At 36.3% G+C, this 27,279-nt stretch overlaps 1 protein-coding gene across 1 annotated transcript in view; it reads left to right on the top strand.

Moving 5' to 3' along the window:
* GTDC1 (glycosyltransferase like domain containing 1) overlaps positions 1-27,279 on the top strand; it is a 385,793-nt gene that overhangs the window by 67,192 nt on the left and 291,322 nt on the right. Inside the window, exons 2-3 of the mRNA XM_065880389.1 lie at positions 13,249-13,312; positions 15,038-15,127. The gene's annotated coding sequence lies outside the window, so the exon portion shown is untranslated. The remainder of the gene's footprint in view (positions 1-13,248; positions 13,313-15,037; positions 15,128-27,279) is intronic.

Raw genomic sequence — 27,279 nt, 5'->3', positions numbered from 1 at the left:
TGTTGGCTCTTTAATACCTATTAAAGAATTTACTTTTTCAAATATGAAATAATAGTTTGTGATTATTAAAAAGTCTGGATTAATCTTCTAAAATAACACTGTCCAGCATGAGAAATCAATATAGCTGTTCTTATATTTTTTTGAAAGCTGTTGCTTTTTTAGCATTAGGAAGAAATGACATTACTTGTCTGAAGTATTTCATGGTGTAAATCAATGTGTAAACCCTTTAGTTTGTGAAACAAATTGAGCTAGAGCTTGTAGGATGCTGATAAATACATGGCACATTTTTTTGCCTGGAGACCTATTCAGGAGAAAAAAAAACTAACCGGTAATATAAAGTAATATGTGTGGGTGGCAGTGCATTAAGCTCAGTAGTACGTTACTGTGACTGGTGACTGTAAACTAGTGATATCACACAGCTAATTTTTACTCATGGTGTCTTTAGCCTTGTGTGTCAGAAACACAATGAATTTACAAAGAAGTCATTAGGTTATTGGGATGATTGTCAGCCATGATCAACTGCTAAGAATGTATTTTTTTATATCAATTTTATTCAGGTACAGTTTACTTACAGTAAACGGTACCCATTTTAAGTGGGCAATGTGGTGAGTTTTGACAAAAGTACACAGTTGTGTAACTATGACCACAATTATGATTTGGAATGTTTGTATGACCCCAGAAAGTTCCCTTGTGCCCCCTTGAAGTCAAACCCCTCCTACCTCCAATCTCAGTGTCCAGTCAATTGCTGATCTGCTTTCTGTATTGTAGATTGGTTTGCATTTTCTAGAATTCTTAGGAGTGTGTTTTGCTAAATGCAGAAGATATGTTCTTGAAAAATTGATGGCAAATTGATTTTTTATAAAATGAACAATATGTTTTATTATATTAAAATTTTTGAGATGCTCAAATGAAGTTCAGTTGGTATTATTCCTCTTATTTTGGGTTTCAAGTTTTTCTACCTTGTCTTCTCTCTGTAATAACTTAAATCTGTATTTCATGTAGCTTAATATATAAAACCAACTCATGACATGTTATTTTGTAGAGCAAATTATCCTTTAGTAGTTACACTGTTATCTCCTCATTTGCTTATTTATAAAAGTTGATAAACAATACAAGAAATAAAAATCTACAGATCCTGTTGTTGTTATTAGAATTTAATACCTTCTTTATTCCATACAGTTGTCATTCAATCGACAGTTTAACCTTGCTGTGTAAAAGGCCATTTGCCTTGTCCTTATGCCCTACTGCTCGAACCTCTGGGGATAGGAGAGTTAGGGTGGATAAAATAGCTCTTTACTTCATAACATTCTGTTCTTTGTGACACCTATTACTCATATGTAGTCTATTCTAAAGCATGCTGAAAAGTAGCAGTTGATCTCTTGGAGAAAATAGCCCCACCAAGGTGAAATATTAGAATCCTTTCCTGACTTTTTATCAGATGTACTGAAACGTTTACCTCTTTTTATAGGAAAGAGTTAAGAATCCTTTGCATATTAGAATGGCTGGAGTTTTCTGGTTTTGCCCAGAAACGTTCTGTTTCTAGAATTTATGCTGCTTCATTTATTAGTCATTTTGAAACTAGTTCTAAATAAAAGCCAAACATTATGAAAAGATTTTTCATCTTTGCTCCACCAAACGTATTTACATTTCTAGTTAATTTGGAAATCTTGTACTCACATAAAGACAAATAATTCTAAACTTATTTAATACAGTAACACTTTGCATAACTGATGTTCTACTAACCAAATCCTTAAGTAACTGGCATTTTGAAATGATAAATGTGTATCTGTTAAGAAATCTTGAAGATCTCCGTTTAAACACTGCTTCACTGAAGCCTTCAGACCAAAGAAAAAATGTTTCAGTAGTCAGTTTCAGAGAGACAGTATGTGTGGGATGGGACTAAACGGCAAGAGATAAGAGCAACCAACTTGAGAACTTAATAGTGATTATCCTTCTCAAAACCAGTCAGTCAATACTCTTTTTTTTTTTTTTTAAAGTAATGCACAGGCTACTTTTAAAATTTCCTCATTTTGGGGGATTGTCTTCAGAAGCCCAGGCATATTCCATTTAGCCTATACTGTGATGGCTTACACATAGTCCTCTCTTCAGCAGGTTAAATCAAATAGGGGAAGAGACATAAACTATTACCTGTCACAAAGCAGATTGCACCAGTGTTCTAATAGTGGCATCTAATGGTACAGTGGGGAGGGAAAAAATAATTCTGGCTTGGATGTCAGGGAAGGCTTCATGAAGTGATACTATTTATAAATAGAGTGATGAGTTGCATTAAAATTTGTATTTTTACCCCCATTTACAAAGTTACTATTTACTTTAGAAAATTTGGAAAACCAGAGAAGCATTGAGAAAAAAAGAAAAAAAAATTAAATTACCATTAATGTTTTCATAAGCAATCCATTACCTATGGATTACCTTTAGCTATATTTTCACCTGTCATTTTTCATTTTATAATATGAACATTTCTCCATGTCATTAAGTGTTTTTCTGCAACATCATTTTAAACAACTGCATAGTCATTTAACTACTGTATAAGGCAGAGGGACTGGCAGAGGCCAGGTGACAGCAAAGTGTCCACTATGTTTAGAGAATGAGGACATCTAGGTCCACGTGAGGAGAGTGTGGGAAGCAGTTGGAATAGGATAGATTGAGACTTGATAATGGATGCCCAAGGCCTAAAGCTTTGAATCTGTTTTGTAGGTACTCTTTCACCCAGCTACCATCAGTTGTATGAATTCTTCCTTGACTTATGGTCGGCAAAATGAATTGACCTCTGGTTTATCCTCTCGTAATACTTTGTGCATGCACACGCATGCATGTACACTCACATGTGAGCATGCACGCACACACACACACACACACACACACACTTGTTTTAAGTATCTATGTGCCTGTCTTCCCCATTAGAATATATCTTTGTGTAAGCGTGTGACAATTAATTAGGTCTGAGTTAAGGAAAGCACAGCAAGTCTGTTCTTAACATTTTTGGTGGTTGGGATGCCATTGAAAACTGGCTGATGGACAGGAGGAAGATGGATTTAAAGGAAGAGAGAACAGAAGGTTATTCCATTGTCCAGATTTGAAGAAATAAGTCTCTGATGTAATAGGCTACTGAGAGTGGGAGGGATATTATTTCCAACAATTATATTCTGATCATTCCCAGGGGTCTCATTCTTAATTTTGGAAATACTATATTATTTTTATGTATTTTGTACACATTTTGCTTTAAACCTTTTTTCTCTTTTTGTTTCCTTTGAGACTAGTCTGAAACAATTTTAACTCTTGATTTTATTAAAATTAAAAAAACGTGATGTTTTGGTTACACAGTTGATTAATATTAATTGTGATCTGAAATATCATCTTACTTACATTTGGTTAAAGAAAAACACTAAATAGTGTTTTTGGAATAGAATTTTGGATGAAAATAATTGGTAAAAATATATTATCATTTATGGCCATTTCCTTATTCTAGCAGATTCATTGTCTAAGAATGTTAACCTTAGTATTATCAAAAAGATTCTTTAGTAGATGAAATTTGAAATATTATTAGAATGTTCCTTTATTCTTATAAAACATGACTAGTTTCTCCACAAAATTTCAATATTAAAAATAATGAATTTTCACCAAGATGAATGATTATTCAGATACTGAAAAATTAGTTAAGGACTTTCCTGGTGGCACAGTGGTTAAGACTCCGAGCTCACAATGCAGGGAGCCTGGGTTCAATCTCAGGTCAGGGAAGTAGATCCCACATGCATGCTGCAACTAAGAGTTCGCATGCTGCAACTAAGAAGCCTGTGTGCCGCAACTAAGACCTGGCGCAACCAAATAAATAAATAAAATAAATATTTAAAAAAATGGGACTTCCCTGGTGGCGCAGGGGTAAAGAATCCACCTGCCCCTGAAGGGGGCATGGGTTCGAGCCCGGTCTGGGGAGATCCCACTTGCCGCGGAGCAACTAAGCCTGTGCACCACAACTACCGAGTACCTAGAGCCCACTACCGAGCACCTAGAGCCCGTGTTCTGCAACAAGAGAAGCCCACCGCAATGAGAAGCCCGCGCACTGCAACGAAGAGTAGCCCCCGCTCTCTGCAACTAGAGAAAGCCTGTGTGCAGTAACGAAGACCCAACACAGCCAAAAATAAATTACTTAAAAAAAAAGTTAAAAAAAAAGAATTAGTTAAATGTTGTGTATTTGCTTATTGATTGACTGCTTAAAAGCAAGGCCAAATATTTTTATTTAAAAAGATGCACCGTATAACGAATTTTTGAATAGCATACCACTGATGAATCTTTACTTTCGAAGATGCTTTTTATTGGCTAGTGCTCTGCTAAGAACAACAGACTAATGTATTTAGAAATTTTCATGATGCTAATTACAATTTATTAAGCACTTACTGTATGTCAAGCTCTGGCTCGAATAGTTAAGGGACATTCTGTTATTTAAAAACACCTCCTGATGAGGTGGGTCTTATCTATTATTACATGAGGAAATTGAAGCTCAGAAAGGTTAAGTTTCTTGCCCAAGATTACACATGTAGCAAGTAGCAGAGCAGGAGGTGTTTTTCTCTGGTTTGTGTGTCTTTTCATTATTAAGCGTTATTTCTTTTGAAGTATTATGGGAAAGACCTTAAGGAATGTTAATACTGTAAGTGGCATCACATGTGAATGGTATATATGCCTCTCCAATCAGCAGATGACTATTTTGTTTGCTAATTTCTTTTAGTGGATAACTTCTCATCTTTTTTGATCCTTCCAAAATTGCATACCCAGCACTGGCACGAATGAAAAAAAAAAGGGCTACCATAAGATTATTATTTAGCTAGATTTTTCTTTCTTATATCCTGTTTAAAAAATAACAGTATTTTCTTTGAAAAACTTTCTGTACTTATTGAGACAACATTGGTATCCTCATTTAATGTGTGTGATTGATAGATATAATTTTATATTTACTTTTTAACTGTCTTATACTTTCAAAAACCATGTAAAGCCTCTCCAACTGCTATTTCTCCTTAACGGTATCTTTAAGAAGCAGTCACAACATGTTTCTTCCTGAACACCCAACAGTTTAGCATTCTATCAGATGTTTTGCAGGGCTTCAGCAAGTCGTTATAGTGAACGTCTTCAGGAGGCAATGAAGTAGGTAGAGCCCTGCGGCCTAGACACCTGTAGAGATCGAAACACCTGCCCTCAAGCAAAAGCTAGTAGACACCTGTAGAGATCGGAACACCTGCCCTCAAGCAAAAGCTAGTAATTAGTTGCTCAGATTCCCTTGCAAACTTCCCCAGTGTTGTTGCACATGAAACACAAGGATCACAGGGATGCTGTCATGAGCTCCGCACTGTTGGAGTTGTTTATGCCCATTCAATTTTTAATGTTCCTATAAGACATTTTGATGGGAACCCTGAGCCCAGAGGGATTTGCATGCTTGATCAAACCTGTGATGAGTTAAATATAGAAGTAAAGAGAAACCTTTGGATTACATTGACTGTTAACTTTTAGCATGGTGTTAGTGGAAAACATTAACATGATCCTAGAGGCAAAGTTGTGTTTGATCAACCTTCACAATTTTTTGTTTCTCGACAGCAGGTATAGCTTCAGTAAATCTAAGCAAGTTCTTTAAGGCTTATAGATCCAAGTACAGGTGGATATCTGGATGGCATCGCCTGAATATTTTAAAAGATGATTTTATACCAACCACTTTTATCAAAATTGAACTGTTCTCATATACCAACCTTTTAATCCTACCACTTTGTCATATACAGTTTATATTACTAAAGAATGAGATGATAGGTGATTGAATTTTAGTAAAATACAGTAGTAAATATGAATTGGTTATTTTGGGGCCAAAGAAATTTATTACTCAGAGTACTTGGAAAGTCTTTTTATACCATTGTTTTAATTTTAACACTATATATATACTCGATACTGTGTGGGATAAAAACTAGTGGTTTACTGGGTAGTTTTTAACTTTGGGATTCAGTTCTTTGATTATTATATTTGTGTAAGTTGTTAATAAATGGTTTCACTAAAGATCCATTGCTGATGATCCTTAAATATATTTAGTTTGAAAAATGCTATAATTTCTAATATCATAGCAAATTTGGTTCAGATTTATTCTGAGACAAAATAACTCTAGCACCTCATCATTTAAGCATAGTATGGTGGATATACATGCTTCCTAAACTGGTTCTTAGAGACAAATGTGTGTCGTGGAGTTGTCAGAGTAGAACTAAAGAAGGTGTTATACAGCCCTGGACTATCATTGGCAGAGATGCTAGTGAATTCGGTCAGCCCATTGTGCCTCACGTTTTCCTTCATTAATACATAGGTAGACTCTTCCAGTGGGTTTCTGAGTGTAGTTTCTTCATTAGTTCCTCAGGAAAAGTGAAATGAATGATGTGTTAAAAAGCTTACCTCTAGATTTTACACGTGCCTGCCTTTTTTAGCCATAGTCAGCCTCAATGTGGATGGGACTTGGGATGCTCCACTTGTAAGCTGATGACCGTGATGCTAGCTATCATAAACAAAGTACTTTTGCATGTTATACGTAGAACGTTTTGGCTAGTTTATACCTCATTGACTTTCAGGAATTTCACGGAAGTCATTCCTAAGAATTGGTCTGTCTTTAGTGGCCTTTGGAATTCCTAATAACTTCGTGTACATGTTGCATAAAACATTTGCAGTCTGTTTCTTACATAAATGCTCCGTGTGCCCTGGGTCAGTAACTTATTTATTGTTTTATCCTTGATGCCTAACTCAATGCAATCAGTGTTGGTTGGATTAGTGAATGATTGAAAATACTGTGCAATGCATATGAATAGCCCATGCAAACACTATAATAAAGGGTGGATCATATGGAACACTTTCTGTAATAGAAATGACTTTTTTTCTGTATATTTTTTTCCAGTATAATCCTAGGTTGATTTTTTTCTAGAATAAGTATCTGTGATTTGACTTTACCTTTTTACTATCAGTGCGTCAAAAATGTCGTGTGAAAAAAGGTTTTATATATTTACTAACGTGAACTATTTCTTAACTCTAAGTCTTAATCTGGCCCCATTGAGCTTACTTAGCTTTGCTTTCTACTTCTCTCTAATTTGTTTTTCCTGCTGTTCTGGACAGACTTTTCACCCTGTTTCAGAATAAGCTGCACTTCTTCCTGGCGCCACGCCGTGGTCTCTGAGCTCCAGTCTCATGAACTCCTGAGTTTCTTCTGTTTTTGACTTACCACTTTAGAATTAAATCATATGTGTTTCTATATTTTGCAAAATGTGTGTCTACATGTAGTAATGTCATTACTATGACTTAAAAATTTTTTAAATTTTAATCCTTTTCTTTCTGGCCTATGGCAGTAGTCACTTGGTACATGCTAGTTAATCTCTAGATTTGTAGTAGGAAAATAAATTTCCAGAGAAAGTGAGAAAGACAGACAAATAGAGACAGGAGTGAAGGAAAGAAGGAGAGAAGATGGAGGGAGGGAGGGGGAGGAAGGAAGGAAAGAAGGAAGGGAGGGAGAGAGGGAGGAAGGGAGAGAGGGAGGGAGGGCAGACCAGCATATTTTGTGGAATAGGGAGAGAGCAATGATTTTGGAATTTGAAAGACTTGAGTTCAAATTTCAGTTCTGCCTCCTCGCTTTGTAATGTTCAACGGGTGTAAATGACATTAATATCTACGTGGTAAGCTTGTTGTGTTAAATTAATTAATGTATGTAAAGTGCTTATTAGCACATTCTCTGCACGTAATACATGTTTACAAACCATAGCTAACTCTGTTATTTTGCAGGTGAGGAAAGTGAGGTTTAGAGAGCTGACCAGTGGTCATTTAGTCAGTAAATTCTGGAGAGATGATTGAAGCCCAGATTCTTCTTACTCTAAAGCAGTGTTTCTCAAACATTAGTGTACATCAGAATTTCCTGAAGGGCTCATCAGAATACAGATTGCCTGACCCCACCCTGGAGTTTCTAGTTCAGTAGGTCTGGGATGGGGCCTGGGTATTTGCATTTCCAGTAAGTTTCCACCTGCTGCTGCTGTTGCTCCCATTGCTGGTCCAGGGACCCCACTTTGAGACCCAGTGCCCTCTAGCAGTATTTCTCAACCATAGCTGCACGTGTAAGAAATCACCTGGGAGCTTCTAAAAATTGTTGATGAAACCAAAATCTTTGATCCTGTGGTTTAAGTATCAGCTTTTTTTTTTTTTTTTTAAAAAAAGCCCTCCAGGTGATTCTATTGTGCAGCCAGAGTAGGTAACGCCACTCTGCCTAAAGCTAGACTCTTGGCAGTTTTCCATTAGAACTGGGTACCAAGCAAAGCACTGGCCTTGAACAAACCTCTTGGGTGCTCAGTGAGGCAAGGCCACTGTAGTGTGTTGTTTTTGTCCCGTGATTCTTGAAAACAATTGCTCCAGCCTAGAATTCTTTTATTACTTCAACTCTTCTCATTATTTGTGTCTATTGTTTGAATTTCTCCATCCAGTTTCACCCTCCAGTGTCTTGAATATACTCATCAATCTGTATTTTATGTTACTATTTGGCAGAAGCAACTATTTAGCAATAGTTGACTTGAAGTACAAAGTAGATAAAGGAATGTATCTAATTAAAAAATCACTTTAGCAACCTACTGTACTTTTAGAGTTCTAATTATGAGTTTGTTCTTCTCATCTCAGAAGAGATGCTGTTGGAAACCTTATGTTTTTATTTTAGGGTACCCAGTTATTGGTTAGAACAGATTATGATAGCTGGACACCCAGGAGTATATTTAAAAAATGCAGCAGATTAATCGGTAATATTTCAGTCATTTCTTCTGTTACATGATTCAGTCAATAAATGTATACGAACCAAGGCATCCATTACTGGATAAGAGTAGGCAAGGGTGGGAGGGAGATGCAAGAGGGAGGAGATATAGGGATATATGTTTATGTATAGCTGATTCACTTTGTTATACAGCAGAAACTAACACATCATTGTAAAGCAGTTATACTCCAATAAAGATGTTAAAAAAATAGCAAAAAAAAAAGAGTAGGCAAAATACCACATAATTTCATTAACCTTTAAGCAATGAAATTATAAATCCCTATGCAAATGATTAAGGTTATCATTGTCTATCACCCCTTTTTGATACCTACAGACTGTTAATTCTTCTCTGTCCTGCTGAGTCTTATTAAAACTTCTGACTGATGTGCTTTTATTAAAAGGTTTAGAATTTACCAATTTAAAACACTCGCTTCACACTATCACCTCTAATTTAACTAGGCCATTAAACACAGTATTTTGCAAAGGGAAAAAGTCAATAGCTGTTTCTTTAAAAAAATAATAAATTGAAATGAATTTTAAACTCTGCTTAGAGGTGAGCAACAGCTATATAGTACTAGGTCTTTTGATAGTTGATTTGTTCCTTTAGTATGCAAATTTTACGTTTACAAAGATCTACAGCTTTTATTTAAGAAATATGCCTGGAGGCTAGATTGGTAAGCTTTAGGGAGATATCTAGTTTGGTGTGAAATAAATAGTTGTTAAAGGATCACATGAATTGGGTCCCAGAAGATGAAGAGTAGAGCTGAGACAGATTGAGAAAAACTGACCGTTATTTCATTTCATTTGGCTAAAAATACCACTAAATTAAAAATGAAGACAATAAGTGATGGCAACACAAAGCAAATTAATGTGAATAAGCCTTTTTTGGGGGTAGATTTTGTGAAAAGTTCTGACCTGTTAGAAGTTTAAAGAAAAGGGCTTACTACATCCCTGACAGCCTTACAGCTTTGGGTGGAAGACTTTCTCTTGGCCAAGGAGGAAGGAATGGGTCACTGCTGCCCAGTGAAGTCTGCAGCATCACTTTTGGTCAGTGAGATGACAGATGTCATAGAATATGCTCACATTCAAACGAAAAGGACTCAGGGTTGCTTTCTTAGGTTGGAGACTATAGGCTAAGCAAATAATGTCATAGATTTCTAGCTTTGGGGAAACTTTGCATCACTGATCTTTTGGAATCTCTGACCGATTTATTTTTCTTAAACAACTTTTTATTTTAATTTAAAAAGGATATGAAATATATTTCTATGTTGACAGCTTGTAGAATTCTTTTTACTTTTTTTAAAAGTGCATCTGTCTTTTTAGATGTTTTTAAGCAATTAGGCTCTCAGAGATAGGATATTCGAACAGCATTATCTACCAATTGAAATGGCCTCTGTGTATGCATGTTTGTTGTGTATTTCTGGTGGTGGACTGTGAGGTGTGGAGGGCAGGGTTGATGATGATGTGTGAAGGTGGAAAGCTAGAGTCTTTCACTGAGGCTGAAGTCCCAACTGCTCTACCAGCAAGGACCCCTCTATGCATATATATATATATGTATATATATATGAATAGATAGATTTCCATACCCTTTTCGTCTTCAATATTATTTTATTTTTATTTTTGAACTTAAAGACTATTCTTAAAATTTTCTTTTGTTATGTCTGTTTTAAAAATTTGTTATTGGATTATAGTTGATTTACAATGTTGTGTTACTTTCTGCTGTACAGCACAGTGAATCACTTATACATATACATATATCCACTCTATTTTAGATTATTTTCCCATATAGATCATTACGGAGTATTGAGTAGAGTTCCCTGTTTTTAAAACTTTTGAATTATCACTGTTTACTTGGTTCAAATTGAAAAAGTATAATTTTGAGGGATACGAAATCTCTCCTCCTATACCTCAGTCCCTAACACTCACGTTCTTTATACACATGAACCAGTGTTATTGTTTTTTTGTGCCTCCTTCTAGACATATGTATACATATATAATCAATACACAGATTTATTTTTTCGCATGTTTTTATTTATATATTTACCTTGTGAGCTTTATATTTTGGAAGTTTTTTTAAGAAGTGTGAAACTGCATTTAAATATATAGGCTGTATAGCCCTATTCAGATAGGAATTATTTCTGTAAGTTTTTTATAAACATTGAAATTCTTTTAAGAACCAATCCATCTCCCTAACATACCACATACATACGCGCATGCACACACACACACACACACACACACACACAGAGCTTTGTGAAGCAGAATTACATGGAAGTCTTTGGAAGTTTCCCTGGTTATGAAACAAAGCCTGACTTTCCTCTGTGGCCTCAGTGGGCATACCCCATTTCTGAGGCCCATATAGTTTTCATGTCCACATGGTAATGCTTTCCTATTCCTGAGAAATTCTCATTTGGATGCTTTAGGCTAAGAGCAGATGACTCTTTTGTGTCTTCTTTCATTATTTCATTCTTATCCTCTCCTCCGCTCACCTAGTTTTGCTTCTAAATTTTCATCACACTTGGTTTTATTTAATTTGACTTTTTCTGGTCTTAGTTGAGTGTATAAATTTAAGAATATTGGGAGCCACCTAAGGCTGTTTTGTTCTTTTAAATTTTACTTCTGTAGAGTCTGCAAAAAGTAGTGATGAGAGTTTGGGATCCTGGAGCCAGATTGCCTAGGTTTGAGGCCTAAGAACATGACCTTGGGTAACCTTTTTTTGACAGCAGAAATTGATCAGATTTGTCTGTAGAAGCAAAAAACAAAATTCTTCTAATTGAATGGAACTTGCCAAGAATTTGGATAGAATGTGGTTCTTTATTAAATATTAAGGGTATGAAGTATTCAGTATCTTTAGCCAGGTTTTCAGGAATGCTGTTCAGTACCTGTTCTCAATCCTCTCTTCTAAAGACAGAGCGTGTATCATAAAATCCTAACTCAGTCCAGGTGTGTGTATTTTGATGTTCGGGAATAATGAGGTTGTGATTCTTTGTGTCTGAAATGAAGAGGTCTGACTAGCTGTCCCTACAGTCCCTCCCCCATCTCAATTCTCTAAGACCCTGACTAACTTTGAAGATTGGAGTGAGCATCTCTGTGATGTACTAGATAGATGCAGGCCGTTCTTGCATGTCTCGGTCACATCATCTTATTTATTTGTTTTCCTTCATGTATCACACATTGAAATGATGTTGCTGATATAGTTGTCTCCCATCATCCTTCCTCTCCTCCCCAAAATTAAGCTCCAGCAGGGCAAGCTTTGTTTGTCTTGTTCACTGATGAATTCCCAGCACCAGAGCAATGCCAGGGAGATGCTCAGGAGGTGAATGTCTAAATACACTATTTTCTTTGAGAGAATATACTCTATAGTCATTATGTGAAATAAGCCATCTCGAGTTATTTTGATTTTTTTTTTTTTTTCTCTTTCCTTGATTTATGTCTTCTCAGTGTTTGTTTATTGTTGTTGTTTTGGTGATACCTCAGCTCCAGATCCTCTCTCTAGCTGTGAATGCTTTCCCATCTTGTTCACAGTTGGTGTCTGGAAGGTTCTCCAACCTGTTTTTTATTCTGGTGTAGGTTATTCTGACTCTGATTACTGTTTTGAATAATTATTTTAGGAGATGTGTTTGGCTAATCCTGTGATTTTGTGCTATGTAAACTGTTTGGGAGCCACATTTCCTACTGCTTTGATAGCTCCTTTTTGCTTGTCATATAGGATTCTTTTTGGATGAGTTGCTCTGTTAGTTCTGACCCTGTCAGTATTGATATACCTAAGGATTCTGACTTTAATATATACAGAACAGGAGAGTCAGAATATCCACCCATCATTCTCTTCACTGTGTATGGCAGGCAGAGAACATAAGGCTGTGTAAGTTAAGTAACAGTTTAAACTTGATGTTATGTTCTCCCAGAACGTAGTGTTCTTAAGATGTTTACCCCAGATCTGCAAGTGTCTGTGCACCCCCATTGTTTTCCAAACCTGGATTGATTATCTATATGCATTCCAACCTGCCTTTGAGATTTTAGACTATACTCAGCAGAGGTTCTTCACAGTTTTTTGGATTATAGACCTCTGTGCAAATCTCGTAAATTATTGACCTTCTCCCCAGAGACATATACATTTACATAAACCCACACATTTTTCATATATCATTCAGGAGTGCATAGACTCCTGAGGGTTGTCCATGTACCAAGGTGAAGGACTTCTAATCTGAATTATTATTTTTTTGAGTCATCATTAATTTGGGAAATCCTTGGAAAGACTGAAAAAAGCTCTTAGTTAAGACTCAAAGTATTTCTGTTCTTAGAGGTTCTTTTCCCATCTTAGAATATCCAAGAATCAGACTACTAGATCATTTAAGTAAACTCTTGTCCAGGTCAGCATTCAGAATTCAGATTGGGCTTGATTTGAAGATACCAACCTAACTATGTCCTTTGTGATTTCACAGATATCTCTTCATTAGCCAGATCAGACATATGTAAAGAGAGACATCAGTAAATCTGGATCATCAGGTAAGCAAATGGGACTTCATTTTTATTTCTCCATGAATTAAGTCCTCTGGCATTATGTGGTCATTTCCTAGTATCTACTCTTTACTGCAGTGTGGGTCAGTAGATGATAAATATTTCTAAATAGATGATAAATATTTCTAAAGAGGAGGAAGCATATCCTTTTTTAAGTTTTACCAGATTACTTCCTTGGCTACTTGAAGTCAGATTTCTTTATTTTTATTTTATCTCATTATTATTTCATATATTCACACTTCAATAGTAGATAAAAATTCCCTGCTCTTCTTTTTTGTATATACTTTGGAGAGTTGTGGACAGCTCTCATATTGTTCTTTGGTTGTCAGCCAAGTTATACACATTTAGCTCCTTTAATCTTTCTTTGTAATTCACTTGGCTTGGCTGCTTTTTCTAGATTTCCCCCCATTTCATCTGCATCATTAATAAACAGAAAACACAGGCTATACCCTGGCTTCTTCTATACCTTTCATTCTTTTTGCTTCCTGCTTTTGCCTCATATTCCTTGCTGAATTAAAGCCAGCCAGACATCACTCTCTGGACCACTTTGGCAATACATGAATGCCTTGCCTACAACTATCAGTGTCCCATGCGGTAATAGCATCAGCAGTATATCCTAGAGGAAAGAAAGGAAATGCAAAAGGAGAACTGTGAGGAGGAAAAAAATGTGTTTTTTTTTTTTTTTTTTTGATTATATGGCAGACTTACCCTTACCACCCAGAGCAAATCATCGTACCTGAAACCTTTATCACAGGTTTTGTTGTCCCAACGTATTGTGCATGGGCACTAATTTAAGTAAGAGAAGCGTGTATATTGTTTGGAGTTTGGCCGCTGTTCTCTCTGGATTTCTTCCCCATGTTCTCCCTCCCCTGTTGCCTTTCCCATCACTGATCGTGACTTGCTATCAGAATCTGTGGCTATGAACAAAACTGGGCAGGGGATCATCTTGGCAGAAATTAGATAGGCTTAGGTGGTAAATGCTCCATGCCTCTATGTGTAACATCTGAGGCAAGTGCTTTAGTTCTTGCTATTTCTGTAACAGCCGTTGGTCTTCTTTTAACAGCTGATTCAGTGGAGATGTGCAGGAGGAAGGGACTCGTAGACCTTTGGTGCTATTCATCCACGCTGTAGTAGTTTTCACAACTTCTTTCCCCCCCCCCGATTGGCAGGGAGAAGCATACTGCTTCTAGATGATGCTGAGCTTAGTGTAAAATATGCCAGCATGGGATCTGGGCTTGTCACAGTTCATTCTTTCTTTTCATTTGGATTGTAGAAAATGGACCTCTACCTCTACTTATCTTGTGCATTAGAGAGAAAAAGGTCATACCTCTGGGAGCTAATGGCTTATTGGTGTTTTTGGTCTCCAGATTCAGGTAGTAGATTTAGTTGAAGCTTGCAGCAGCACACACTTGGTTTTCTCATTTGTGTTAGCTTTGCTTCTAGTACAGAATTGAATAGGATAGAAGAGACGGTTTTCCTGTTTGTGTCTGTGGCAACTTCATAGATGATTTGTGGTTTAATCCTTCAAACATTTTCGATCGTTTATCACCTCTTTCCCTGAAAAGGCATAAAATATTCAGATTCTAATGTTATAATCTTTTAATCAGATTATTTAATTTTGGAGAACTCAAGTTCACAATAGCAGCTGAGAAAGTTGCCTCTGAATAGTGACCTAAAAATTATAATACTTATATTAGTTCTTTTTTTGGTGAGATTTTATGGCCTTCCTTCATACTCTCAGATTTTAAACAAGATTAAGTGATGGTGTATCATGTACTTTTTGGTCTCTGGCCTCTTAAACAGGTAAATATATGACTTGGACCCCTTTTAAGTCTGATTTTTAAAAAATGTTAATCTCAAATGGCTTTTAAACTGTCGACAATATTGTACTCACGCTAATTTCTTTAGGCAATTGATCCATTCTTCAGCATAACTTTTGTTTCTTGGGTCTTTTCAAGACCTGTCAAAGAAAACAAAATGCTAACCTGACTTTAAAGGGGCAAAATAAATTCCCTCCCTCTGTACTATATTATTCTTTGTTCTCTATGTGCCTCAAAGTGACAATCCCACACTGTCTCAATTGAGGGAGCCTAGCGCAAAAATAAAAAACAGCCTGGCACTGTTCTAGGCTGGCAGCCAAAATGTTTTGTGTAGCTTGGTTCTGGCAGTGGTTTTCATAAGGCAGAGGGTCGACCCTCCCAGCCTCACTGAAGGAAAGCAAGCAGCCTTAGTTTTTCCTACTTATACCATTTCTTTTCCCTCGTCTTCCTCTTTCTTCACGTAAAACACCATCATGAAAAAAAAAACTTGTTCTTAAATAGAGACATCATTCTCCTCACAACTTCCACATTTACTAAATGGCATTGTTCCTTATAGAAGCTTGTGCTAAATTTGCCTTTTCCAGCTCTCCTAGAGATTTCCTTAACAGTTGCATTTTTGCCATACTTTTCAGAAAACCCTTCTGAATATTGCTAACTTTCGTCATGTTGACATAGTATTTTTGATTGGTAGGAATCTTGTCTTGCTTCACAGCTTATTATTTGAATTGAAACTCTTGAGTAATATTTGCTTATATTACATGGATATTTTTGCCAAGCTATCTTTTGTTGAGACCAAAAAGCTTGCTATTGTTTTCTATTTTTGTCAGACTCAGAGTCAGTTCATATCTTTTATAGATTGAGTACTCATTTTTGGAATGTCTGATAAGTGTAGCTAGATAAGCAAGTGAGCTTCCATTAAATACAAGGATGTGCATTAAAATTTTTTTCCTTTGAAATCAAAATGCAAGGTAAAACACAAAAGCATTTTTTAAGTTTCCCAATGTTTTCTAAATTGTAATTAGTGACCTATTATTACAAGGGATGTGGAAATGTAGCACTATGATTTTTAAGTGATGATTTGAAGAGGAGACTAAATTTTCACTATGAGCAAACATTCTATGAAATTTCGTAGAATGTTCCTCAAAATGTAAATGTGTTTTCTGTTGTATTAAGCAAAACAAATGATTTACTTTCATGTGATCTACTTTAAAAATTAGTGTTTTACAATCAAGATACAAATAATTAAATAGGCAGAATTTGTTTTCTTAGGAGGAGATTGATATTATTTTGACTGATTTTTATTTTTAAAATTGTCAATGATTTCTAGCAATGAGAAAATTACTTTGGGAGGAAAAACTCCTGTATTTTTGTAAATGTGTAACAAATGTGACCAAAAAGAAAGTAAACAGTGGTTTGTGTTAGAATGATTAATGTGAAACATTTTTGTATGCCATATATGCTGGAAAATATATCTATTACGGATACATTAAGACAAACTTGTGCAATCTAACAGTTGTTCTTTTTTTTTCCAGAGATTTTTAATTTAAAAAATGCTTTAAAATAATTAAAAGGATTTGTAAAACAGGTATATCAGAAGTATGCATTAAATAAACTCACCTGTTATTTTCTCTCATTCTCAAGACAGGTTCAGCAACATATTGGCTCATTACTTTAACAAAACAAACAAACACTCAAATTGATTTGTATGTATAATGCATGTGTATTAAATGCTGTGATTCTTGAGTCCCTCCAATGCTGTTTTTTTTTTTTTTAAACTTGTATTTAAGTGGCTTTTTCTGTAGAGCAGCTAAAATGAATCTGAGTGAGGTGCTTGTTAAGTTATATTAATTAAATCTTTAGGTCAACATTTTAAGCTTAAGAATGATGATGTTTTTGAGAAGGAATGCCAGTGAAATTGTTTTTTCCTCTTGGTCCAGTTAAGTGCATGACTGTCTTGAGTCCTTTGTGTCAAGGTTTTTTGTTTTTTGTTTTTTGTTTTTTTTTAACATCTTTATTGGAGTATAATTGCTTTACAAAGGTTTTTTAATATTAGAATTGGAGGTTAAAGATGATACAGATAAAAACTCTTTCCTTCTGTATGTTCACATATGTTGAATGTTAATTGTATATTGAATACTGTTTATTGACTTTAAGTACATTTTCTCCATTGGTGTAATTTTTATTTGCAGTTAAGCCCTTTATCTTTTTTGTGGTAGGAATATATCTTTCGATGACTTAGGAATTGAAACATGAATTGTCCTATTTATTTGTTTATTCTAACTGTACACAGAGGCATAGTAGAAATATATTTAAGACCTATAATGTTTGAGTAGTGTTTTTGATAAATGCTATTGAGTTTTTCATTTTTGTAAGTAATAAATACTACAGTTTTGTTTAATTCAGGACACATATCAAGGCTGCTGCATCTTTATAGTTTGATATTATGCAGTTTGCAGAAATTATGATATAGAAACTTAATCATTATATTTGTAGAAACATGGAAAAATAAATTTATTAACAGATGCCAGCAAAATTGGATAAATACCAAATTTATTATTTTAACCAGGACTTTATTATATTACATACACGTTTATAATTATAGCCAGTATTTTATTTCATTTGAATATCAGTACAGATTTTAAACCTAACTCCTGGGTAGGTGCTGTTTGATATCAAATATTGGTAACATATAATGACAAATAGTGATTTCTAAGTTTATGTGGTCAAAAATACGAGTGACCTTCCCTGAGGCGTATAGTACATACTTCAGTGTTAAAAGTCATTAGAGAGTATTACATGAAAGAGTATGTTTTAATTCAGTTGTTTGATTCTCCCCTTAGTTTTTGGTACATTTTAATTCCTCCTGCCCGACATTTTATAATTCTGTAGAATACTTTCACAAGTATTTCATATGTTTTCTGTGGCATCTCACACTGCTCACTTTTTATCCATAGTACCATATGAAGTCCCCCTTTCAGGTTTACGCTGCATATTTTAAGCTGCTGATAGAGTAAGTAGATTGCAAGGTAAAGTGACATTTAGCTTTTTGAGCTAGTCTCATTTTTAGCATGAGAGCAGGTTTTTTTTTTTTCCCCCAGTTCTAAATCTTCTCATATTTCGCATTCAAACAATCTTACTAACATGGAACAAAGAAATTCAGAGATTTGGCTACAGCAGTAATTGAAATGCATCAAAAAGTGGCTACTACAATACAATTTTATTAATGAATGATCTACATTGGTTCCAGCTGTGTCCATGTGATTAGGCCTTCAGCAGGCAACAATGGGTATTTCCCTATTGCTTTTATTTGATTTCCAAGAATGTGTCATCTGTTACATCAGCCCCTGCCAATATGCCCCCGTAAAAGTGTTTTGTGTTTTTTTTTCTTCTTCCAAATTTCTGAAGCATAAGTTGAATACCCACACATATCCCTGCCGAAATATTGTTTCTAGTGAATAGTGGCCTAGGTTTGTATGCCTGGTGTTGCATACCAAAATTTCAGAATATAAATTAAATGTTTATTAAGTTTATCAGTTAATTTTTGGAAGTGTGGTTGCCTGGTAATGCTAAAGATAGACTAGTTTTGCTTTTACGTTTCCATCTTAATATTTTATTACAGTAGTATAATGTGTTATAGAGGTGGACAAGCTTGCAGATTGAAATGGGGATCGTCCAGATTGTTCCCTTCCCTGGACCATATGGTATAGTTCTAAAAGCCTTTTGTACGCTGTCTGTTCAGCTTATTGTAAACTCAATCTTTAGTGCACCTAAAAAGATAACCAAATAAAAATGGGCCTGAGAAAAAGGACTTCCTATCATGTAAGGGCCCTAGAAATATTTGCTTTAAAGGAGATAACTGCAGATGAAATTGAAGTTGAGATGACGTAAACAAAGGAGACTTATTCTATGAATTTTCTTTTGAGTTCATATGGACTGTAGTCGATTGTCTTTGAATGTTGGTTTTAAAATGAAGGCATTTATGTTATCTGACTATGCTTCGTATCTTTATTTCTCCCATTCTTGCAGTCTCATGAAGATGAGATGTAGTTTTTATCTATTTTACAGAGGAAGTCTCTACCTATAAACAGTGCCAAGGAGTATATAAGCCCCAGGTTTTATGAACATATAGGTTTTTTGTTTTTTGTTTTTTTTTTGACTGATTTCGCTGGGAATTTAGGGCTAGAACTATCAATAGTTTCATCATTTTAGCCATTACCCATACTCAGAGATATTTGTAAAATTTTCTAATTCTTTTTCCTTTTCCTCTGGCCCCTTTACCTATTATGATTCTGTAATTCTATATTAGGAAAATAGGATAAGAGATTGCTTATTCCATATGCTAAGACTCTTTAAAAGCTGGGAATGTGAGTGATTTCTCCTGACTTTCTCTCCCCTTCCCTCCAAAGTACTACTGTTAGAGAAGAGCATTAGACATTACCCATTGCTTTTTGGCACAAGAGATTTGAAGCTGAAGTTCTACCAAATGGAAAAAAAAAAAAAAAAAAAAGGAGAGCCTGTGAAGAACATGATTCTTTACTCTCTCATTACCCTGAGCCACTGAAAGGGTAACGGAGAGGAACTCAAATGTTATTGGAATGTGTAATTTTCCTCTGAATGGCCACAGTGAAATATATTTGAACAAAAAAGGCAGAAGAAAAGTATGTGTGGCATATGGAGTTGATGGTGGTTGAAATTAATGAATCTTTTTAGCAGTGTACAATTGAAACGATCTCAAGAACAGTACACATTTAAAATATGTCCAACTGAAACTTACCTAGAGAGACAGATTACTACCTTAGGGAGGCTAATAGAGATAGGTGGGATATGGCAATGATATAATAATGCTAGTGATAAATTGGATGAAGAATACTTGTTGGATATGTATTTTTCAAGTTTGAAATTTTTTCAGAAACAGAGACACTGATTTCAAGTTGCCGGGATTCTTTCCTATTTTAAAAATACTATTATCTTGAGGTCTTTAACTTATTATGAAGATACTTTTTAAGATGCTCACAAAATTGAAAAACATAGTTTATACTTTCAAATAAGCTAGGTTCCTCTTTCCTTCTCTCTTTATTCTCATTTCTTACCCCTTTCTTAAGCTGTTTATTTGTATGTGTATATTACATACATGAATGATTTATATCATGCTATAAGAAATGTTATTTTATAGGTTTGGGGGGATTGTAGGTGTCAGTTAGGAAAAGAAATAAATAAAAAATCTTGTAATGACTATGCAATAGATGTATTTCTGTGGAAGAGTTAGAACATGTTTATTTAAGTAATCTGGATTACAGAATACTATAGTAAAACTGTGGACATGAAAATTCAAAATTGTTTTTAATTCCTCTAGCTAGAAAGGACTAGATAACAGCTGAATTAAGGAAGAAGGATCCATAGTCCAACTCAAACATCTCTTTGTTGTAGCTTTCTTTTAATGGTAAAAATGCCTCTGGCTCCAAGTGGTAGAAAATCTTACTGACTGTGACTTAAATGAGTAAGGGTTTTATTTGTCTCCTGGCGTAAGAAGTCGGGAGGCAGTTAGTTCATCAGGTGGCCAGGTAACATCATCCTTCTCCATCATCCTTAGCACGTAATGCTTGCTTCTTATTCCACAGATGACTTTTGTACCTATAGAAATTGTGTTTACTTTGAAGCAGGAAGAAAAGTAAAGGGAGCCCAGAAGCCTATTTATCATGGAGAACTTTCTCTTTTTCTTTAGAAAGAGAAGCCCGCTCCTGGGGACTTCTGCCTGCATCTCAGGGGCCAAAAGTGTGTCACCTAACTACCTCTAGAATGAGATAAAGAGTATTTAGCTTTCTAGCCTTTATTTTGGAGGAAGGCAGGGAGAAGGAGAATTGGAATGAGTGTCAACTGATCCATCCTAAAGTTATCTGCCATACTTCCTTAGTTCTTTTTGTATAGTTAGTTGCTTGGACCTTTGAACTTCCCGGGTACTTGTAGAAAGTGTTGACTTAAAAAAATGCACAGGGCTTCCCTGGTGGCGCAGTGGTTGAGAGTCCGCCTGCCAATGCAGGGGACACGGGTTCGTGCCCCAGTCTGGGAAGATCCCACATGCCGTGGAGCGGCTAGGCCCGTGAGCCATGGCCGCTGAGCCTGTGCGTCTGGAGCCTGTGCTCCACAATGGGAGAGGGCACAGCAGCGAGAGGCCCGCAAAAAAAAAAAAAAAGCACAACGTGAGAGTTGCAAGTTAAGTTTTATTTGGGGCAAAATGAGGACTGCAGCCCGGGAGACAGCATTTCAGATAACTCTGAGAAACTGCTCCAAGGAGGTGAGGGGAGGAGCCAGGATATGTAGGAGTTTTGCAACAAAAGGGCATGTAGTCGGAATGTCAAAAGATTACTGTTAATTAAAGAAAACCAGATATCTCAAGGACTTTAGTGCTTTTCTATGTACGGGAAGATTTGAGAATCTGGGCTTACTGAAATCATTCCTTTGATATGCACCTCAGCTATCTGGGGCCAGTATCCTGTATTTTCACATCCTGAGTTTCCTTAGGGCTCACTGCAGGGAGTGGCCGCAGTCTGATGGCTGCTAGATGGCAGGTGTTCTTTTCAGCCCTGCGCCTCCGCAGGGCTCACCAGCTCACACTGGAGGGTTGCAATCGTTGATGACTGTGGCATCCTTTGTTTATTGATATGGCAGGAAATATTCCATTCCATTTATAAGTATTCCATTTATCAGAAGCAACTTGCTGGGCTTCCCTGGTGGCGCAGTGGTGAAGAATCCTCCTGCCAATGCAGGGGACACGGGTTCGATCCCTGGTCAGGGAAGATCCCACATGCTGCGGAGCAGCTAAGCCCGTGTGCCACAACTACTGAGCCTGCGCTCTAGAGCCTGCGAGCCACAGTTACTGAAGCCCGCACACCTAGAGCCCATGCTCCGTAGCGGGAGAAGCCACCGCAATGAGAAGCCCACACACCACAGCGAAAAGCGGCCCCCGCTCGCCGCAACTAGAGAGGGCCTACGCGCAGCAACAGAAACCCAACTCAGCCATAAATAAATAAATAAATTTGTTAAAAAAAAAAAAAAAAAAATCAACTTGATGTTTGTTCCCTTTTGACATCCAGTACATGTGTTTTGGTATTGTGAGGTTATGTTTCTGTGACTGAGGACAGAAACTCTAATTAGGTCATCTTGGTGTCCCTACTACACTCAGCACAGTGCCTAGATAGACCCTCAATAAAACAGTTGTTAAATGAATGAATAAGTACTAGGAAATATATTTGTTAATATAATTGGTATAAATCATTTATACATGTAAAGGGCATAGTCATATTTTTAATTTCTGAGGGTTGTGGACTAAATTTTATAAAATTGTTCATTATTGCTAAGGGGACATCAATGTAAAGACGTCAAAGTCGTTTTGAGTAGACGATATTCAGTTATAAGGGTTATAGAAAAATCCTCAAAATGACTTAGTACCAATATTTTTGTTGGAGCAAGTTATTCATGGGTAAATAAAAAAATATAATTTCTTTTTAACTCCATGAATAGGTTATTGTTTAAACAAGGATATTTTGTAGTTCTCATATATTAAGATTTCAGTTTTTGAAGAAATAAGCAATTTGAGTTTATTAATGAGGTAAATAAGTCATTTGATAATTTATATTATTATTATTTTTGTTGTTGTTGTTGCGGTACGCAGGCCTCTCACTGTTGTGGCCTCTCCCATTGGGGAGCATAGGCTCCTGATGCGCAGGCTCAGTGGCCATGGCTCACGGGCCCAGCCGCTCCGTGGTATGTGGGATCCTCCTGGACCGGGGCACGAACCCGTGTCCCCTGCATTGGCAGGCGGACTCTCAACCACTGTGCCACCAGGGAAGCCCCCGATAATTTATATTATTGATGTTGACTTATAAGGAGGAGTTATTAGATCCTTGGAAGCCTTATGGCTAAGAGCACACTAAATCAGAATTTATCCTAGATGGCATTTTGGCTATATTCTTTCTTTTAATTCTTAGAATGATAGCTTCATATTTTTCCACTGTGCATGCAAATGGTTACATACAATAGAAAAACATGTCTGAAAGAAACCCTAAGAAGTCATCTTTACATCTGCTTGCTTTGCCCTAAACTAAGAAGAAAGCAGGCTATCTCTTTTTTCAAAATCTGCAGAACAAATGGCTCAGAGTATAACTTGGTAGTGTGAATCAGTGCTTCACAACTCCTCCTATGTCTAACCTAAATCCCTTTTGTTGTATTTTCATTCTGTTTCTTTTATTTTGACCTCAGAGGACAAAGCAAACAACTATCCACTATCTCCCATACAACATCCCCTATATAGCACTCTTTTAATAAATTCCTCCCTTTTCATTCACGATGGCAGGGTTGTTGGCACCTTAATTACTAAAACAACCTGTGCATGGATAGAACTTATCTCAGAGCAGGGAATGTATTCAAGTATCTGGAACTCAAATTTTCTATCTGAGCAGTTTATAGTCACTGAAAATAGAGGAGGCCCTTTTAACATTCAGAAGCAGTCCTGGGAGAGAGTGCCTACATAATCACAATTTAGTCAAGATAGTTTTCTAGATTTGGAATTGGGTATCCATAGTCAGTCTCTTGGTCCTTAAGATGCTGTTTTGGTCATACTTCAGGAAGTAATAATTTATAGGCCAACACTTTGCACTTAAAAATATTGCTTGTAAAAGTTCAGCCCTTTCTCACTATTTTTCACCTTTGTATTCTCAGCAGTTAATAGAGTGTCTGGCCTAAAGCAGGCACTTAGTAAATATTTGTTAACTGAATTGTTTGAGTATCCCTTGGTAATACTTCCTAATATAGGTAGCTTTAGGCTTTGCATTTCCCCATTCCTCTTTAATTTTATGCTGCCCAGTAAGCACTCATGGTTTACTTTTTGTTGTCTTTGTCCTTATTCAATGATACCTGCAATGATTTAGAACTTACTTGAATAGCTGATTGCTGGACGGTTCACTGTATAATGCTGCTGTAATCTTCAATTCAGGAATACCTCTTTTGCCCCCTCGCCTTTTGCGAGGGCTTCGTGTAGTCTATTGACGAGAATTTGAAACACATTAATTGAATGCCTGGCATACAAAGTACTTTGCTTGGATTATGCATAGATATAAATATGAATTGTACACAAACTCTGCTGCCAGAGAAACAAAATCTGGTTGGGAAGACACACACATATACTGTACAACGATAGTATAAGTAGGATTGTGGTAGCTGCTCTTATTGGGGTGTAAGCCAAGCTGGTGTTACTACTACAGAGGAAGGAGTAATTACTTCTGATGGGCTGAATATGGGTAAGAAGTTGACTTAAACCTTCATGGATGAAATGGGGTTTCAGTGGAGTCTTGAACTGTATATATGTAGGAATGTGACAGGTAGTAAAGGTGAAAGGATTCCAGAAAGAAGAAGTAGCACTAACAGTGCTTGATGGTGGGAATGTATATGGAATGTTTGATATATGGCAGGGAGTCTGTTGTGTTTGGAGTAATGGTAGGCTTGTGGCAGTGATAGGAACTGAGGCTAAAAAGGAACTTGGGACCAAACTGTAAGAGGTCTTGTTTCTTGTTAATTAATTTTCTTTCTTAGGTAGAAATAATCATAGGTTTTTGAGAGGATGGACACTGAGGTACCTGTAAATTTCAGAGGAAGAATGGAAGACAGATTAAATGTTGTCGAGCTTGAGGATGATAAGGGAGGCTGAGGGCAGAAGGGCTTGGGAGGGGAGGGCCTGATACCAGAGGCCTGGGGTGGGTCAGCTAAAAGCCCTGCAGGTTGTTGATTTGTTCAGAGTTGTGCAGCAGTGTCCTGGCTCCCAATAGTGGGTGCTTACCAATTTTGAGCCTTCTTTCCACTATGTCATTTTGGAAGACTGTGGAACAGTCTTGCCCACAACTGGGAGACTAAGTATTTTAGCCTGAATTCTACAACAGAAGAAAGCAAAAGGAGAAAAGAGTTGAATGGTTGTGGAATGAACCAAGAGTATCTGCACATTTCTTCAGTTCTTCTTTGTAATTGGGATTTTGGCCGCTGTACTTCCTAGGCTCTTGGTTCATCTTCTTGAAGTAGAACTTACTATTGGTCCCTCTTTGAGAACCAGTTCAACTAGTTAATAACATTTTTCACTCTGTATTATAATTATATCCAGGCTTGAGTCCAGAAACTATATTTGGGTCATTTTAATATCACAAAACACTTAGCCTAATTTTCAGAATGTAATCATTCAATAAATGCTTGTTGAGTAAAGCAAATTCGTTTATGCTTTGCCGTCACACAGACCTTCCTGCTCTGCACATGCCAAGCATATTCCATCTCAGTATCTTGCTGTGCCTGCTGCCTGGGAGGCTTTAGATCCAGGTCTGCAGAGCCTCCTCCCTCTCTTCTTCTGGTTTCTGTTTAGATGTCATCTCATCATCAGTGAAGCGTCCTCAGTCAACTCCATATAAAATCCTGCCCTTCCCCAATCCATCCTCAGCAGCCTTTATTCTCCATTACCCTGTGTTATTTTTCTTTATAGTACGTGCCACCATCTGATATACATTTACTTGATGATTGTCGTTTTACTCCAATTAGAAAGAAATTTCTTATGATAACAGGAACATTTGTTTTGTTGCCCAGTTTATCCCCAAGTACCCGGAACAGTGATGGGCACGTAGCAGGCACGATAGATATTTGCTAAATGAATGAATGGTAAAAACTAGACTGAAAAAGAAAGTAAACATTCATTTGCGGGTTTGTTTATTGTTTTATGCAAGCAATGGTATTGTTACAACTTTTATGATAGCAAATCATTAATATTGCTCTCAGAAAAATAAAAACAAATTCTATTTTTTATAGATTGTGCCTGTGAAATCTAATTATGGATTAGTATTTATTTTAAAAATATTTGAATGCCAAGCATATTCAGTTAGAAAACACTTTTATTATCCATGCCAGCTTAATTTTTAAGGCAGTGAAATGGAAGACTGTCATTTCAGCAAGCAACTTATTTTCATTTGTGAGAATGGAATATTTTGAATATTCTAATTGATTTTTGAGGATGGTTTTACAAGAAAATAATCCTTGTTTATATTTTCTCAGAAAGGTGTGAGCTTATGACTGACTTTGGATAAATGTCTGGAAGAGCATCAGTCAGTCCCAAAGTAAAAAATGTCAGTCTTGAGATACTGAAAACTTTAAAAAAGACCTGATTAAAAAAATTATTTTATATGTATATTTAAAGTTTACGAAGCAATCTAGACTGCTGATCATGAGCTCAGCCATCTCTTTTATTGTATTTTACTGCAAATTCACTTGGATATTTTTCCAGAAATCTGAAGCTTGTAATTTGGCAGTAAAAAACTTGGTTATCAAATCAATATTATTATTATTTTAAAAAAATTTTATTTATTTTATGTATTTATTTTTGGCTGCATTGAGTTTTCGTTGCTGTGTAGGGGCTTTCTCTAGTTGCAGAGAGCGGGGCTACTGTTCGTTGCGGTGCGCGGGCTTCTCATTGCGGTGGCTTCTCTTGTTGCGGAGCACGGGCTCTAGAGCGCAAGTTCAGTAGTTGTGGTGCACGGGCTTAGTTACTATGCAGTATGTGGGATTTTCCCGGACCAGGGCTCGAACCTGTGTCCCCTGCATTGGCAGGCGGATTCTTAACCACTGCGCCGCCAGGGAAGCCCTCAAAATCAATATTATTATATGGCTTTTGGTGTCATAAGAATTCCCATTTGGAAACCCATAGAAACTCATTTTTTCTCACCATAAACTTTATCTGTCACTTTTCTGTAAGGTCAGAGTACTAATGTTGGAGGTGATCTGCTCTGGGACAGAGAGTCAACAAATTGGCAATAAAGTTAAAAAACGCCACGTGGCGCTTTCCTAGGATTAGGATTAGGATTTCTTCTTCATATCAAGTTCGTGCTCGTTTTAAAATATGGAAAGTTATATATTGATAGGTGTCCCTTTAAAAATAGATGGAATGATAAGCTTGTCTCTAATTTTTCATTTACATGTTTCATATTTTTATTAGTATTTTTGTGTTTTCTGGAGGTTAATTTTTAATTATTTGTATACTTTTAGTGGTAGGTTGTTTTCTGTCTACATTTGTAAGTGAAGTGTTTCAGTATAGATGGTTTTAAAAATGAAATATGA

Source organism: Phocoena phocoena, chromosome 7 (assembly GCF_963924675.1).
Source record: "Phocoena phocoena chromosome 7, mPhoPho1.1, whole genome shotgun sequence".
Taxonomy (NCBI): Eukaryota; Metazoa; Chordata; class Mammalia; order Artiodactyla; family Phocoenidae; genus Phocoena; species Phocoena phocoena.
Note: the sequence above shows the minus strand (reverse complement) of the source record. Positions and strands in the feature narration are given on the sequence as shown.